Source organism: Anopheles marshallii, chromosome 3, assembly GCF_943734725.1.
Source record: "Anopheles marshallii chromosome 3, idAnoMarsDA_429_01, whole genome shotgun sequence".
NCBI lineage: Eukaryota > Metazoa > Arthropoda > Insecta > Diptera > Culicidae > Anopheles > Anopheles marshallii.
The window spans coordinates 3780293-3796240 of record NC_071327.1 but is presented as its reverse complement, the minus strand read 5'-3'; positions in this window follow the sequence as shown (position 1 = coordinate 3796240).

Sequence of the window (15948 nt, the reverse complement as noted above, 5' to 3'; positions counted from 1 at the left end):
AAAAGGAAAAACCTTTCGGAGATTACAGAAGGTGAAAATGTAATTTTAACACTGGCGCAACTAAGTAGGACAAAGTATGAAAATTGGAACCCTGTAAAAAGCGAAGCGTAAAACAAGAACAAAATTCCCACTGACAAAAACAAAAAATCCCCCAGCAACAAACGCGTCACTGATAATTCGACCACTCAATTCGGCCCAATTCGGTGAAGAAAGTTAAATTAATTGTAATGATAATACATCACCTTAAGTGAGCCTAGCAAAAATTGGTACGGAAACGGAACGAAATCGCAAAAAAAAAAACAAACAAAAGTACAGAACCCTTTTTTCGCCATACATTTCCCAATACTCAAGGTGTTTAAAGTAGGAATCAAAGGTGTTTAGTGTATGGAGAGTAGATGGTTAATTTTTGACCAAGGTTGATACATTTCGTAGGTTTGTTTTTGACAGTTTCTTTGGATTTTTCTTTCTGGAAAGGGAAATCTACGTCCATCGTTAGATTGGTTTGTGGTCCACATTTATTTTAAAGTCTAATTTTGATAAAAACCCATATAAACACTTCTGTGTTTATGTAGTATGTCAGTTACAGTTCCATGAATTTAATTCCATGTTCCAACTCTTAGTTCCATGAACTTCATTGATGAATATTTCTATAAACTAGTATTGGCTATCTATAAACCTTGGTACATTTACATTTCAAAGGATGACGAATGTGTAATAGAACATTGTTGGAAGCCTTCGCGCACAACATCTGTACACCTTGGTTAAATCCGGTTTAATCCATCTTTGAACCTTACTTCGCTGTAGTATTTTTATGTGATTTGAAATTTTGTTCTGGCAGTTGGGAGCATTAACACAGCAAGACAAACAAAACAAACAAACTTGTATAAACCTTGGTTAGGAATTGAAGTCTTTTTGAAAAACGATTCGAGGTCACCATCGGAAGGGACTACCTTTAAACACCTTGTTTCGCATTTATTTTCCCATAAGTCATTTCCATCCCTCCCGAAGCCAAGCGTTCGCGAGTGAGCATGAGATACAGACATTTGTAAGACTGACCACGTTCTTCTTCAACCCCTCTCCGTTTTTTTGCCACCAACCCCAACGAATATGTATTTGTGTCCAACCCAAGTGCATCCGCAGTGTTTATGCAATCTGTTTAATCTGCGCGTTTTTCCTAATGTTTATCCATTAAGAGAAGCCAATCAATATTATCTCCCTCCTCATCCCCCCGGGCAATCAACTCCACTATTTGTGTGTAATTTAAAAAAAACCTTATATAAAGCTTATATGTTCATAGTGGAACGGTATTATGTAGAAGCGATCACACACTGCTTGCACGCACTGTGTTTGCTTTAAGTTATTTTATTTTATATTACCTGAAACCCGCCCCCCTAACATTGCCATCCAATAGTCAAACACACGACTGTATAAACCTACTCCGGACCAGAGTGTTAGTATGAAAATAGTGAAGATGGTGGCATTTTTTCCATTGCTTTGGAACAATCAGTTAATGAGGTTTCGTTTCTAAATCTCTCTCGACCTCTATCGCCTATCGTTGTGGTTTTTGCCAAAAGTCAGTATTCGAACGGTAGAGTGTGCGGTATTACGAGATGGCCATGTTTGCAGTACCATACAAACCACACATACCCACACCGTCATCGCAATGAAAATCTTTCTGTGCTGTGGGGCGAATTTGTGGGATCGAAAGTCGTCATTTTCTAGTTGTTTCGGTTGCCGGCACTATACTCTAAGTCACATCGCGTGTAACTCTCGTATGTTAATGGAAAGTCGTGCATCGTCCTTATCATCACGCGCAGCCACACTATTAGTTTCCACCATAGTAACACCATAAGTGAATGTAACGTGACAAAACAAGTGGAAAACAAACAGAGAAATGGTGGTGAAAACGTTGTGTGTATAAATAGTGTTCTAAATCCTAACGAAGAGAAGATAAATGAATAGGCAGAAAAATGTGTAAAATGTAGAATGAACAAACAAACAAAAAAACGCAGGGGGAAGAGAGAGAGAGAGAGAGAGAGAGCAAAAAGAAAAGAAGATAAAAAGGAACGCGTAACGTTATTTCGGGTGGAACCTATGTTCGAAGTTAAGTAAAAACAAAAAACCAATAATTTAATATGTCGATTTTAGTAGCTTGGGGTTTGCTTTTGCTTGCCGGTGGTTTACCCCACCTGGTAAAACCATGGCGAAAACCTTGTCCCTTTTCTTTTTATGTTTATTTTCTGTAAATATAGTGAATATTTTCGCAAAAAATTATCAAACACAACTGCATCGTGTACCGTGTTTTATCATGAACCGCTTCCCAACAATCACTTCACTTGGTTTGGTGCCGGGGAGAGGGGGGTGTGTTGGTGTGGAAGTATCTTTCAAAGAAATGTTTTCGGCTTATTAAAATCACATACAGGATTATTCAATTTTCACTTTTTTCACCAACAAAAAAATTCTCCCATGGTCGTGTCTTGGTAACCTTGACAGAGTGGGAAATTGTCGTCATCGAAGTAGTCGTTTTTCTTAGGCGGGAAGCAAGTTTCTCTGGGGCACAAAGAAAAAAACACAGCCAAACGAGTCCAAATGAAGTAAGTAGCCTGCGTGTCGGGTTCCAAAAAACAAAACAAAACAAAACAAAAAACCATCGCCGTCTCTCACGAGCTCCCCAAGGGAATGAAGATGTCGTCTGTCAGGAAAATTGACATGCAATTGATGGAGACGCGCGGTACCCGGTACCGCGCTGTGTGTGTGTGTGTGTGTCACACCTGGTTGCTGTTCAATTTCAACTTTTTCCCCGTGGTTTTGATGATGTGGTTGAAGTGTCACACTCGCGCGCTCCCCCCTAAGATGTCCCCCGGGCCGCTGGAAAGGTAGGTGACTGCCGCCAACCATGGTAAATGCTTTGGTTTTGTTCGTTTCTTTTCTTGCTCACGGTTTCATCGAGTATCCAGTATCGTCTGATTTATTTTCCTAGCGTTTTACTTTTTTTATTCGCCTCCTTTTGGCTTCACCGATTCGGTTGATAAGGTCACCAAGAGAGGTGAAATTCTGGGAAATGTCTTTCGCCTAACTCGCAAAATATACCACTGTTACGTCAACTTAACCTGATAAGACGATTGCGCCCAAAGGTGACGAGCGTGCGTGTGTGTGTGCGCCGTTGGAAGGAAAGCCACGGGTGGAGATATTTCGTTGAAATTATTCCACTTCCAGCGGAACACCGGGTTCCGTGTGTCCTCCCATTCCCGTTGATCGTGGTTTTATGTTCGACTAATGACAAAATAAGAGCTGCATGAGTCTTCTTTCATTGGTTCGGTGGGGCGATGCTAAATGGAGTGAAAGCACACGGCGAAAACACACAAAACGAAGGAGGCACATTATCTGTTTTCGGGCCTATTGTTCAGCACTGTAGTCCTGTGTATTTTCCGCTGCGGCTAACAATAACAAACAACCGCACGGGAAGCAGCGATAAAGGTAAAAGAATTACATTCCCCTTAAGGCGGTTGCGGTGGGTTGAGGATGATGGTGCTTTTGGGGGTATGAATATTTTAAGAGATCTCGACGCACTCCACACCGGAGAGCCGTGATTGCCGGATGGGTTGCAATTTTCCTCGTCGAATGATGGTTCGATTTTTACCACGCGTGCGTACGTCGTGGGTATCCAACTTCCAATTCGCATCCCCAAACGTCGTCCGTCTTCCGAGGGCGTGCATACGGGTAACTGGTGGCAAATGGTTCACATGGCACCCGTTTGGCCTTTGCAAGGTTTCGCTTCCTTGCGGATGGATGCCTTCACAGAAACAAAAAAACGGCATCAAAAATCACGAAAGAAAGGAAACTGGATGAGCTATTATAGACACTACAACAACGCACGAGGGGAATTGTTCGTTTGGTTGTTTGTAGACGAGTTTTGTTTTGTTTTGTTGTGTGTTTGCGCTCGTGTCTCTCCGCCAATCTGTCTATTTCGGAGTACGAACTAAATTCCGGGAAGTAAAGATGAAACTGCCACCAGCAGACAACAGCTTACCGGTGTTGCCACGTGGTGGTTGCCAGCCTAGCGGAATTTTCGGAAGGTTTCGGCTTTGTTATGCCTCCATCAGAATGGCGATCCATTAAGTGCTTTTTATTGTATAGGAAATTATTACAGGAATCACTTTGCTGTACGCATTGAAAAAGGGATGATCAAAGTGGTTTTTTTTATGGTGGGACGCACAGTACTGGTCAGTGGGCAATCCACTCGAACTCTGAATTTCATTCCACCAACTCGATTCCGTTGGTGGGACACAGTTGGTGTAGTGTATTGTGAGCTTTTTTTGCTATGTATTGAAATTGCTGTCAAAAGGTTTAAAGTAGTAATTTTAATACTAAAAGAAAATATTAGAAGGTGTGTTTGATTTGTGTTGTTTATTTGGTGGGACTAATTTCACATTTTATACTCTGAGCTACAGGTCGAAAATTGGCTCAAGACATTGTGAATGTATTTTTTCACACCAAAACACATCAAAAACAGCGTTAAGTCAGTTTTGTTTGGTGCTAAGTTTCGTTTCCTCCACAAGTAGCCTTGGGATGAAAAACCAACAAAATCATAAAAAAGCATGTATTTTGCAAAAAGGCGGAAAGGATAAATCTCGCCCAACACACGGGGTACGTAGGTGGGTGGGCTTTTTTTTCATTCGAAGACGCCACAGGAAATGGGAAAATGTCAGCAAAAGTGACAACGGTACACGATGGCGCGCTGTTGTGTGTGTCTGCCTGTAAGCATTAGGCCCGCTTGGAAAAGTCAGTGTATGTAGGTATACACACTACTAACGAAAAAAAAAAATGGAGAAGAAAACCCAACCAGGGCATCGGGTTTCTTTCGTTTTACGCGTCAAGGCTTTTGCCTTTACCGTGGCGGTGGTGGTGGTGGTGGTGATGGGTCCAAGGACTAGGGAAAGGGTGCAAACAGGGAAAACATAATTTCTTTTCTACTTGTTTTTCCCGTGCCCATGTAATACGTATGTGTGTGTGTGTGGGTTTTGTGCTCCTTTTTGCTTGCTAAAGCATCCACCCAACAGGGAAGCTGCGGGAAAGGAGTGGGTTGGATTGGGGTTGTGATTATCGGAAAATGCGCTGGTGGTTGCATGTGGGTGGTGTAGGTGCGGTTCTGTATGTGCCTCCTGCCCGTACACAGGATATGCGGGACACATTTGCTACACCAGCAACAACATTCCACCAAGAAAGCGGCCGATCCACAGACAAAAACTTCAGCCGACCGGCGACGGCGGAAATTACGTGATAACGAAAACCCCCTCCCCACAGCTGCGCCCGCATCCCGCCCCGCCCAGCAGACGCAGTTTTCCAGCAGAACGGGAAAATCCTGTCCGTGTCTCGCTCGCTCTTACTAACGTCATAGAATAAACGTCTGCCGAGTGGATGTGTGTGCGTGTGTGTGTGTGTGTACATATATGGCACACATGCCTAGCTGTGCCTAGTTTCCTTCCCTCTTTTTCCTCCCGCACAGGAGACCCAGGCCACACGTGCCGTGCCGGTGACGGTACGGTCGCGCAAAACAGGCCCACAACTGCTGCAACCCGGGCGCGCGCCTACAAAACATAATGGTGCATCCATGCGTGCGCGTGCCTGATGCATTCGTGTGCGATGGTGGTGACGAGTATGTGTGGGCTGTGTGGGCACTGTACGTATGCAATAGAAGGGATAGAGTACCAAGGTGTTTTTCCGCTTGCACATGTGTCTGTGTGTTTGTGGGGGGTGGGGGTGGGTCTCTTGGAGGTGGGTGTGGAAAAGTGGAAAAACGATGAGCGAGTTTTCCGCCGCCTACGGCTACTTGGCTTCAACCGTTTGGGGGTTTTGCAGTGCCCCGTGCAGCGTGTCGCTGTGTGTATGAGTGTGAAGTTTTCCCGACCATCCCGACATCTCGCACTAGTGAGAGCGTGAGCGAGCGAGAGCAACCGGCGGCAAAACTACCGACCGAGTGGAAAAGGTGAGAAATCGCTAAAGCAAATCATAGCCAAAACCCCCGTACACAACGTGCCTTCCTGTTTGAGTGGCAGTGAGTGTGAGTGAAAGAGAGAGAGAGAGAATGAGCAGCGTTGGAAAGGGAGCGAATGAATGTTATTTTCCACCGGGGAGAATCAAACAGCAGGCTCGGGCGCGCAGTGCCTGCTAGATGAGACAGACGTAAAAGCCTTCTCGTTTCGATGCAGTTTCTAGCGGCGGCTAGTACACGCTCTGCAGTATGCGGTGCATCTGCAGTGCAAAAAAGCAAAACAGCACACACACACACACACAAAAAGGCAATGGTGGTGCTGGTAATTTACATGGTAAAGTTATGCCTGCTTTTCTTTTTTTGTTTGCATTACTCTGCTCCCTTGATGATGCCGACGTTGTCTGGGAGGGAGTCCGGAGTCTGGTTCTTTACTACTCCCCTTTAGCTTGGCAATATTTTCCAACGCTGCGTGGAGCTGAAACAAAACGGCAGCGGAGAAAACCCACCGCGAACGGTTTCCCCGGTTTGGCACGTGAAAGTCCCCACCTCCGCCCGGCCTCTTCCCGGGAAGCCTAGTGAGGAGGAAGTATCGTTGGAACGCAAATCGAGTAGACACGCATTCATACTCCGAATTTGAACCTGCGATGCAGCAGACGGGTACAAACGCACACGGAAAAAAAGCGAGTGCAAAGAATGGACGAGCGTGAAGACGATACAGGCGGAAGTTTTTCCGGGACGAACAGACGTCGGAAATGTCACCAAGTTGTGGAGGATATCAGTGCACCGCATTAAGGCATCCCAAATGAAGAACCTCGCCGATCGGGCCACATATCCGTCCGGGCACCAGGGGCGGTGGAAAATGAAAGACGACGACGTTGAAACGGATGTCGGAAAACTCAGTCAAGCTTGAGTCGCAAGATAACGTGGGGGCCGGTTAGAGACGGTGGCAATAATGTCTCACTGTTGGGTGTGTACCGTGGTTGACAGTAGTATGCAAATGGGTTGTCACTGATGCGCTTTCAACCGTTTTTTTTGTTGTTTTGTTCTGTTTCTTCCACTAGCGCGGGGAAAACGTTTACAGTCGTTCGCCGTACCGGCAGTGGCGCGAGCAACTTGGAGGACATTTAAAAAGGATTGTTCCAGCAAAGTCTCAGCCGTGTCCTGCGCTACATGGTGAACGATGCAAGTGGGCAACTTTCCTGGATAAGCCGTTGGGAATTGAATCAATGCTTGTTTTTTTTTGCGCTACTCTTACTGCCTTAACCACCGTTGAATTCCCCGTTGTCCCGTTGTAGATGCAAGATGGCGAATATCCCGAAGGTTCTTCCGTCACAGCGACCAGTCTCGAAGAAGTTGGACGTGGTTTATCTTGCGTTCGTTGCCGCTTCCTGGTGCGGATTTACTGGGTTACGTAAATTGACTTTTGAGTCTCTTGTGTCGGTTTTTGTCCCATATTCAGGTCATCCGAGCACCGATTGGATCAACCGAGAAAAACACCTCCACCAAGGAGTCCAATGTTTGTCCTTTATAAGGATGCATTAGAGACGATGTTCAGGACTCGTCGGTGTGGTTGAAGATCTCTTAGCAACATGATGAAACGAATTATCTTAAGGTGTTTTTTTTCTACGTTGATTAACTTAAGTCTCACACGCACATCATACTTATCGCAAAACTTGTCAAAAAAGTGTCAAGAAGAAAAAGATGCTGGAAAATCTAAACGGGACAAACATATTTTGACAATTTCGCTGTGTCTTCATTGATTTCTTATGATGAACCAACAAAAAAAAAAATATGGTAAATGACTTCGTCTGATAACTCGGCAAGAAACAATTTGCCACTGCAGATGATGCTCTCGCCCCGATCGACCGTCCCCACCGTGCGCCCGGTTTCGGATTGAAAACATTTTATCTTTTCTCCTGCCGTGCGACAGAGATGAATATTCAAATTAGTTATTTTCGATATTGCATTTCTTGTCCCGCTCCCGCTCTAGCGCACTATTTGCCAAACCTCGAACATAACAAACCCCTCCTGGTAGGATGGCAAAGAAAACTTGCATTCGATGTTACCCGGGGCCACCTCCCGGCTTTGCCGTATTATGTTTCCGTACACTTCCGGAACCTCATTACGCGAAGCGACAAATGTGTCTGCAGTGCCACATTTCCATTCTGTCTGCACTAATTTTTTCATTCCTTTGATTATTTTTACTGAAGAATGGGACAGGTTTACGGGTGGGAAATTCAATTTCTTGCTGGTACCGGCACGACCATCCAGTTGCTGTTGGTAGGGGGGGAACTCGAGATGAATTCCCACAAAAAGTAATTTGGGGAGGTTTTTTTTTTGTTTTCGGGGTGTTATTCATTTGTTCTGTTTTATTGCCGAGTCCGAGATCGGGGTGCTGTTGGAGTTGCTGCCGATGAATTGATTGCATGTCCAACGCCGGTACCACGGGCAACACGGGATACGTCCCCACAACACCTGAGCTTAAAACTCCTCGCTTAAACGGTGGTTTTATTTGTACTTTTTATTTTCGAGCCATAAACGGTCGTTTCTTTTAACCGAAAAAGAAAACGCTCGAACGACTTTGAGGTTTTTGTGTGTCTATGTGTGTGTTTTTTTTTGTTTGCTAGAGTCCGGCCACTAATCTTTTTCCGCTGCTATCCAGCAGAGCAAAGGGGGGAAAACAAACCCTTTTTTAAAAGCGGGGGTACGGGGAAATTGACGTGTTAAAATCGTGTCTCTTATGTTGCTGTTTAAAAAACCATTTATCGTCCAGCGTCCAGCCGGTGGTTTGGACGACCCAACCCATTCGCCCCCGTCTACCGGCCGAAAGAAGTTTGTAGCGATGCGAACTTAACACGTACGTGTGATGAATTCGAAATGAATTCCACCACAGAGCACAAGTTCCAACTATCATCTCCAATAATACACAACCGCTCGGAATACGGTGATTGGCCACCGGTCCTCTGGTATCGGTTTCCAACGTCCCGTTTGAAGATGTCCAGCGTTTTTTTTTGTGTTTTGTTTTTGTGACACCGGACTGGAGCGGACTGGCGTGCTTTTGTGGGGTGTGCATTAAGGATTCTGCTGGAATCACTAACCCAAAGCAAGAGGACGGACACACACACACACACACCCAAACAGAAAGTCCTTTTGGGGTGAGATACTAAACCAACAAACGGTCGCCTAGTAGGATCCGTTCCAGACGTGAAGGAACTCGTCTTGGATGTGACCATCTTCCGCATTTACATATTGTATTGTCATTTCAGTGTTTCCGGTGCAATTTAGTCTGCAATCTGCAACTGGAAAAGTGCATTTTCCTCGGTGGGGTCCCTTTGTTTGCTGAATTGTTTGAAGACAGCAACCGTTCTGCGGGGAAAAGTAACGTAACGAAATAGCTCCCTGTCACCCAATGGCGTAACATTGCAAGGATACGTTCATATCGTCACCCTGGAAGTAGCAATCGAAACATGACGAATCACGTTTTTGCTGGGAAATGTTTTTGAGTCTTCGTCCAACAAGACGGGAGGGGGGGCGCTGTGTTCGTCTGTGGAATAATTAATGAATCGAACTGGCCCCGATACCTAATGTCGGCTTCTTTACCGCGCCTTGTGCCGGTGGTTGTTTTGTCGGTTGATTTGGCACGGGACGTGATAAGCTTCAGTAATGAAACAAACAAAAAAAAACACACCAAAAACATTCATCTTCAGTGGAGTATAACAGTAATGTCTCGAGCTTACAAGGGTCGTCTTGTCCTGGACATGACTGGTCATGATCGGATGCCTGCAACTTGAAGGGAGAAAACAAACAAGCACCCCAAAAGAGAAAAAAAAACGGGGGCATTTTGTGAAGAATTTGACGCAAACATACACAAAAAATGGAAGGTTTTACATATTAATTTAACTCGCTTTAGCTCATTTTTTCTCACGCGCTTTTGAGACGCGCCGGAGATGGTGCGAGAGCGGCGGGGGGCCCCCGGAAAGAAGAAGAGCAGTTGGTTGATTTTTTGAGCCAGATAATCGTACCCCTTTTTGAGTGGCTGGGGGGTTGCGAGCAAAAATAAGGGTTGTGTGATGTGTGTTGGACACCCGTAAACATAGTTTTGGTGTATTTGCATAATGAGCCTTGGTTGGCCTCTCGCGGTACACACAATGATTGACACTTGGGCCGGTATGTCTTCATTTCTGCACGGTGGGGGGTGCAGCAAGGTGCGCACGCTCGTCATGCTAATCATGATTTGTTTGCTTTATTTTCATTAACCACTTAAGTTCCCTTGGCAAACACAGCCAACCCACCCATCACCACCGCTTTGCAACACTCATCATCTTCGCCACGGTGCAATTAATGTCGTGTCACTATTTTTAATCGCTGTCATTGTCTGTATTCCGGGCACCGAGACTAACTAGAGCTAGCTTGCAGTACCATCCCAACGGCCAGTTGGAAGAAATTCAATTCATGGCTTGGCGGTGAAATGCGTTAGCTCTTGGAGTCATCCGCGCAGCACCCGGAGACACCAGAATTCGGATGGGTTTTGGAACAAGGCCGTCGTGTTTGCTTCTTGGGTCGCTCCGTCTGTGTGGGTTAATGGACGGGTGTATTAAAAAGGCAAACAAAAGTGACCCATCAGACGAGACATCAGACCGAGTCTTCTTGGTTGGGAGTGACTTTGTCTGGAGAGTGTCTCCGGACATGTACGGCGGAGGCTCATGTAAATATCGACCTCTTTCCCTGAAACAAAGCGCAAACAGTGCGATCCAGGATGGTGTGGACGGGATCCGGGACATTCACCACCCGCGTACTTTACCCCCGTCCGCTGGTGGTGTACTGGCCGGTGGTATGGTCCACCTTTCTCCAGTTCCACGCGGCAAAGGCTCCCGTCCTATCTTATTCCCTCTTAGTTGTCCGTGTTGGTGTTCTTTTGGGGAATGTTTCAGCACGGACGGTGGACAGGGGAATGTGCGGCTGAAGAGGTTTGCCTTTTTTCTTCATTCATTCTTTAACTCCCCATTCTGGTTCTCCACCGTGCCGAGAGTAGCCAGAAGTACCTTTCCCACTTCCAAGCCCTCCCCCCCGGAGACGTGTGCCGTGTGGAACCACCACCTTCATCTCCAGTCCGAGGTCCGGGGAGCCATAAAATGTTGCAGGGGTTATGTTGGCTGTACGAACGCAAGGTGGTGCGTACGCTGTTGTGTGCGTGTGCTCCATGTCACGGTGTGTGTGTGTGTTTGTGAGAACGAGAGGAGCAAAACGAAAAGAAAACCGGTTACGGCGCAGAGCGATGAACGCGAAACGAAACGACGGAGGCACACAAATCGATCGACGACGAGGCGAAGATGTTCTGCTGTGTATGGTTCTGGTGGTCACTTTTCAACAGAAAGGGTTTCAGGCTTATGTTTTCATTCGTGGTTATTTTTTGTTACTTCTCTTTGAGGGGAGAGGGCAGGTAGTTGGAGCGACGAGGGTATTTTGGGCTTTGGTGATCCACACTGACGCCTCGCACCGGAGGAAGGCTTCGGTAACACAGACATAAATTAAGTGGTGCTATGTTGTGTGGCGTGCTCCGTCTTCTGCGACGGGGGCCCGGTAACATGAAAAAAAAAACACCCCGTGCGGACGGATTGGCTTGATGCTCCAAATATGTGTGCGTGTGTGTGTGTGTGATTGTCCGAAACAGTGAGTATGTGAGTGGTTTGTTGGGATGTTTTTTTTAGGGTCCTTCTTTTGGGACTTTAGCTGACGAGCTGGAATTTATGGGAAGCTAACTGTGGAGAAAAACACACACACACACACAGCCACAAGGCGCATAAGCTCGTTTGTTTCCCATCACGGTGGAAACCGATCAGCTGAATTTGGTGTGGTGCAAGAGAGAGCGAGAGAGAAAGAACATGTGGCAGAACATACTTTAAGAAGCAATGCACGTGCAGTTCGTTTTTTTTCTCTCCTGTCTGTCAGCTTTCCCTTTAGGCCCTTTTATTGTGCAACAAAGTTATCGATATGGATGCGATAGTGGTTGTGTGGTTGTTGGTGAGCTTTAGCATTCAAGACACAGCAGATCTTATGGGGAAAAGCACAGTATCCATCGTCTTCAATGATTTATTTCTTGCTTAATTTGCTTCTCTGCCCGTTGCTCCCCGCAACACACTACAACGCACCATCAGTAGGCGGTGGAAATATGGGCTGCTTGTTGTGCTTTAATGTCGCGTGTTCTTCTGCTGTTGTGTGCGAGGCTGCCACCGTGCCAAAGTTTTCCCTTGGCCGAGCGACCGAAAGGTGTTTTGAAAGACGAGCAGCCGTAAAAGATGATCACCGGCAATTAAGAACAACTGACAAAAGATCACTTCACGCTAGCTGCGGTGGTACTTTGAAAATTCGGTTGTCCGGGAAGGGCTGATGAATGTGTTAGGTGGCTGAATCATTAAGGGGAGGTTCTAGGAAAACTTTCTATACCGCACTGCTGCACTCAATTTGAAAATTATTTTCAAACAAAAAAAATCATTCAACGAAAAATTGTTGGTGGGACCTTTTATTAAGTATGTTATTATGAGCGAATAGGGAGAAGCCTACTTTAATTATTTAAAAAACAAAATCTAGCCACCGTTTGCGAGAGTCGTACAGTAAGACTTCCTCTACCCTTCGGGACGGTGAATCCTTCGGCTACGGCGGGAAAGCCCTCGTGAAACAAAACCCCATCGCCGTCAAGCGGAATGTGTTGGCAACAAGGGTGTGGGCAGAGTGGTGCATAAGCCATCTTATGTGCGTCTGGAACTCGGAGAAGCCCACCCTCTCCAGACATACACACACACACGTACTCACACGTGCATATGTGGACAAGGAGAGCAGGAAGGGTTGGTAACAAAAGCGAAAGAAAACTCACTGCTACTCACTGCTTGCCCTTCTTCCAGCGGGTTCTAATTCCTGGGGTGTTTTTGTGATGCAAAAAAAAAACACAAGAATTACACATTGAAAACCATAGGGGGAAAAATAACATACAAAGCCAAAACTCAGCCCACACTAAGTCATTCGGAAGTGTTGTAGGTGTGTTTGGGGATGGAAGGGAAGGGAAGGAGGTTATTTAGCAACGGGTATGCTAGTTACGTTGTGTTGACTTTATGCTGGCAGGACTTGCAATAACACGCACGTGAAACAGTTGGATGAACGCATTAGCTGGCCTACGCGTAGATGTGCGCCTGGCGGTTGCAGTCGGTGATGTGATTTATGGTTTATTAAATTGCCTGTGATTAAATGCGCGTGTGTGTTTTTGGGCCACAGAATCATCTGTAGGAAAATCTGTGCAGTAGGTGGAAAATTCATCTTGCTAAACAATCAAATTTATGTTATAACCACTGTTTAGCTTAAAATACAAAACAAACACACGTCAAGCGGCTATCATCAAATTAACCATAACAAGCAAACCCTTTTTAAAACCGTTTAAACTACTTAAGATTCTTTATATTCCGTCTTTTTTCCCACCTTGAAACGAATGCCACGCAAGAACTTTTCACCTTAAAGTGAGGTGTTTTGAAGGTTTTAACATATTTTTGCTCCCCCATTATGCTGTCCACCTGCTCGACCGACAACAGGATCCGGAAAAATACCCGGAAGGAAACCCCCCGGAGCCGGCGAGCTTGACTTGACCGTTCATTTGGAAGTTTCCCGTTTAAAAAGGAAAAAAAAAGTTGGTAGCAACAAAATAAAACCCACCCGAAAAAAGCAAGGAAAAGGTCGTGCGTTGATACCGCGATAAGGCAAAAAACGACGCTCCGTTTTACTGTATGACACCTGTCAAAAAAAAAAAAAAAGAGGAGCAGAAGGATGGTTAGAGGGGGGGCGACATACCTCATGGAGATACATTGGGACATATCCTTGTCTCTCATCGTGCGCCAGTTTGGCATTGGCCATGAATTATTGATGGCACTTCCATAAACAATCTCATCTTCTTGCCGTCCACTTTTCGGGCTGGGCGGGAAGTCGGACGTCCGGTTGTTTCGGGCACTTTTTTCGTTTGTTTGTTGCTGCGTGGCCTCATTTTCAGGTTATATTTTTTGGGTGGGGGGTTTTTTTGTTTTCTTTCTGCACAAAAATTTCGATTCTACACAATCGATAGAGAGCAGCGGGAAGGGAGGAAAGGACTAATGCGTAGAGGAGTGAGGCAACCTTTTTTCACCGCCGTCAGACACTAATTGTGTTCCTGGCTTGTCCATCTCCATCCCTCTTCATCGCTATCTCCGGGAAATCATTCATCCGAAATGAGGACGATTGAAACTTTCATCGGGAAACGTATCCTCCGGACCTACACCAGGGGGAAGGAATTTTCCCGTCTATGCGTTTTAGTGTGTGTATCTTTCCATAAAATTGAATGCTGTTGTTATGGTGTTTTAGACCATTTTTGCGGGGAGACCACTTTCCCCCCTTTCGAGTTCCATCCATTGGTTTGCTGCTGATCTGCTGGTCTGGCAGACGGGTTGACATTTAATCGATGTTTCAAACTGGCTGGCCAACCAGTGGCGTTCCTGATGAAGGACGCGATTTGTTAGAGGAAAAGAAGAAAAGCAGGACCTCGCAGGACGGTTTGGGTCACAGGTTGAAGGTGAATCGAGAACATTTTCAACCGTAGTGTCATACATCTGATTGAAAGAAGTAATATGATGCAAAGCTGTGCTCTTTTTTGCGCATGAAAAATGAGACATTTCCCGTTGTTGGATCCATTCATATGGGTTGTAGGCTAAGGGACATCGAGGGCGTGCGCGCGCGTGTATGTGTGTGTGTGTTGACATGTGTTTTAAGCCAAAAGACAGTGTATGATTAATCATCTTTAGGTTTTACTTTTGTGTTGCGTGTCTTTTCTATTTTCCTATGAGATGAAAAACCCGGCAAGCATTTTCCCATAAATCTTGCCTGTCGTCGATCATTGAATACCCATGTTACCCGTGTCGCGCGCACCATTGCGTCATCGTTATCGGTGGGCGTCCATTTGCGGGACGCTCGTGTGCGTTGACAGCGGAACAAAACGTTCGACAGCCGTTTATTATTTAGTGCCAAATGTGGCCGGAAGGATGAATTCAAATGCCATGCATCGGTGGTATCTGGTGGAAAACTTGAGGGAACGGCCAGTATTCTATTTTGCATCAAAATTAATAATTCTTTATTCTCATAAGTCAGAGCGTGTCAGCTCGCTTTAAGCTCGCTGATTTGCTGTCTGAGAGGGGAAATTGATTTTCCATTTTTTGCCCTGTCGATGACTTGATTTGGGTTGCGTGATTTATTCTAGCACAACTCGCCCCACATAATCAATCTTTTGTTTGATCAGACCATCGGCGGGGACCCATCGCTTTGTCACAAATCGCATTCCTCTGAACATCGGCAACGCTGCCATCTGCAAACAACACACATTTATTACAATCCTTATGGATGGCCTTGTCGGGCTGATAAGGTGAAAATGGTGGGGGTTTTCAACTTCTTTTGCTCGTATCTACCCTTCGTTCCCATCTCTTGATGGTTCCAAATTTTCCGCCCATTCGTGGGCGTTTGTGTATGTGTGTGTGTGTGTGTGTGTGTGTGTGTGTGTGTGTGTGTGTGTGTGTGTGTGTGGGCGCCCCGAAAAAGGAAATCAGGATTTCCTTCCTGTTTAGGATTGTGTGGTTGGCAAACACACACACACATCACCAGGAAAAGATATGCAAACCGAGCGCATTTTTATGGGGGATTTTTCGTTCGGCAAAAAATGAGATTTATTTCTCCGCAGGACGAGAAAAAGAACACATCGTCTCAGGATCAACCACCCTCCCTCCTCCCTTTGTCTAGAATGGCAAGAGCCGAAGAAGATGGTGATGGGGAAAGAAACAAATCCGAACAAGGAAAAAGGTACCAAAGTTTCACTTTTCGCCAAATCGGGAAGAAAAGTTTGTCAGGGAACAACAAAGACGACGACGACGACGACGACGACATGGAACGTGGATTTT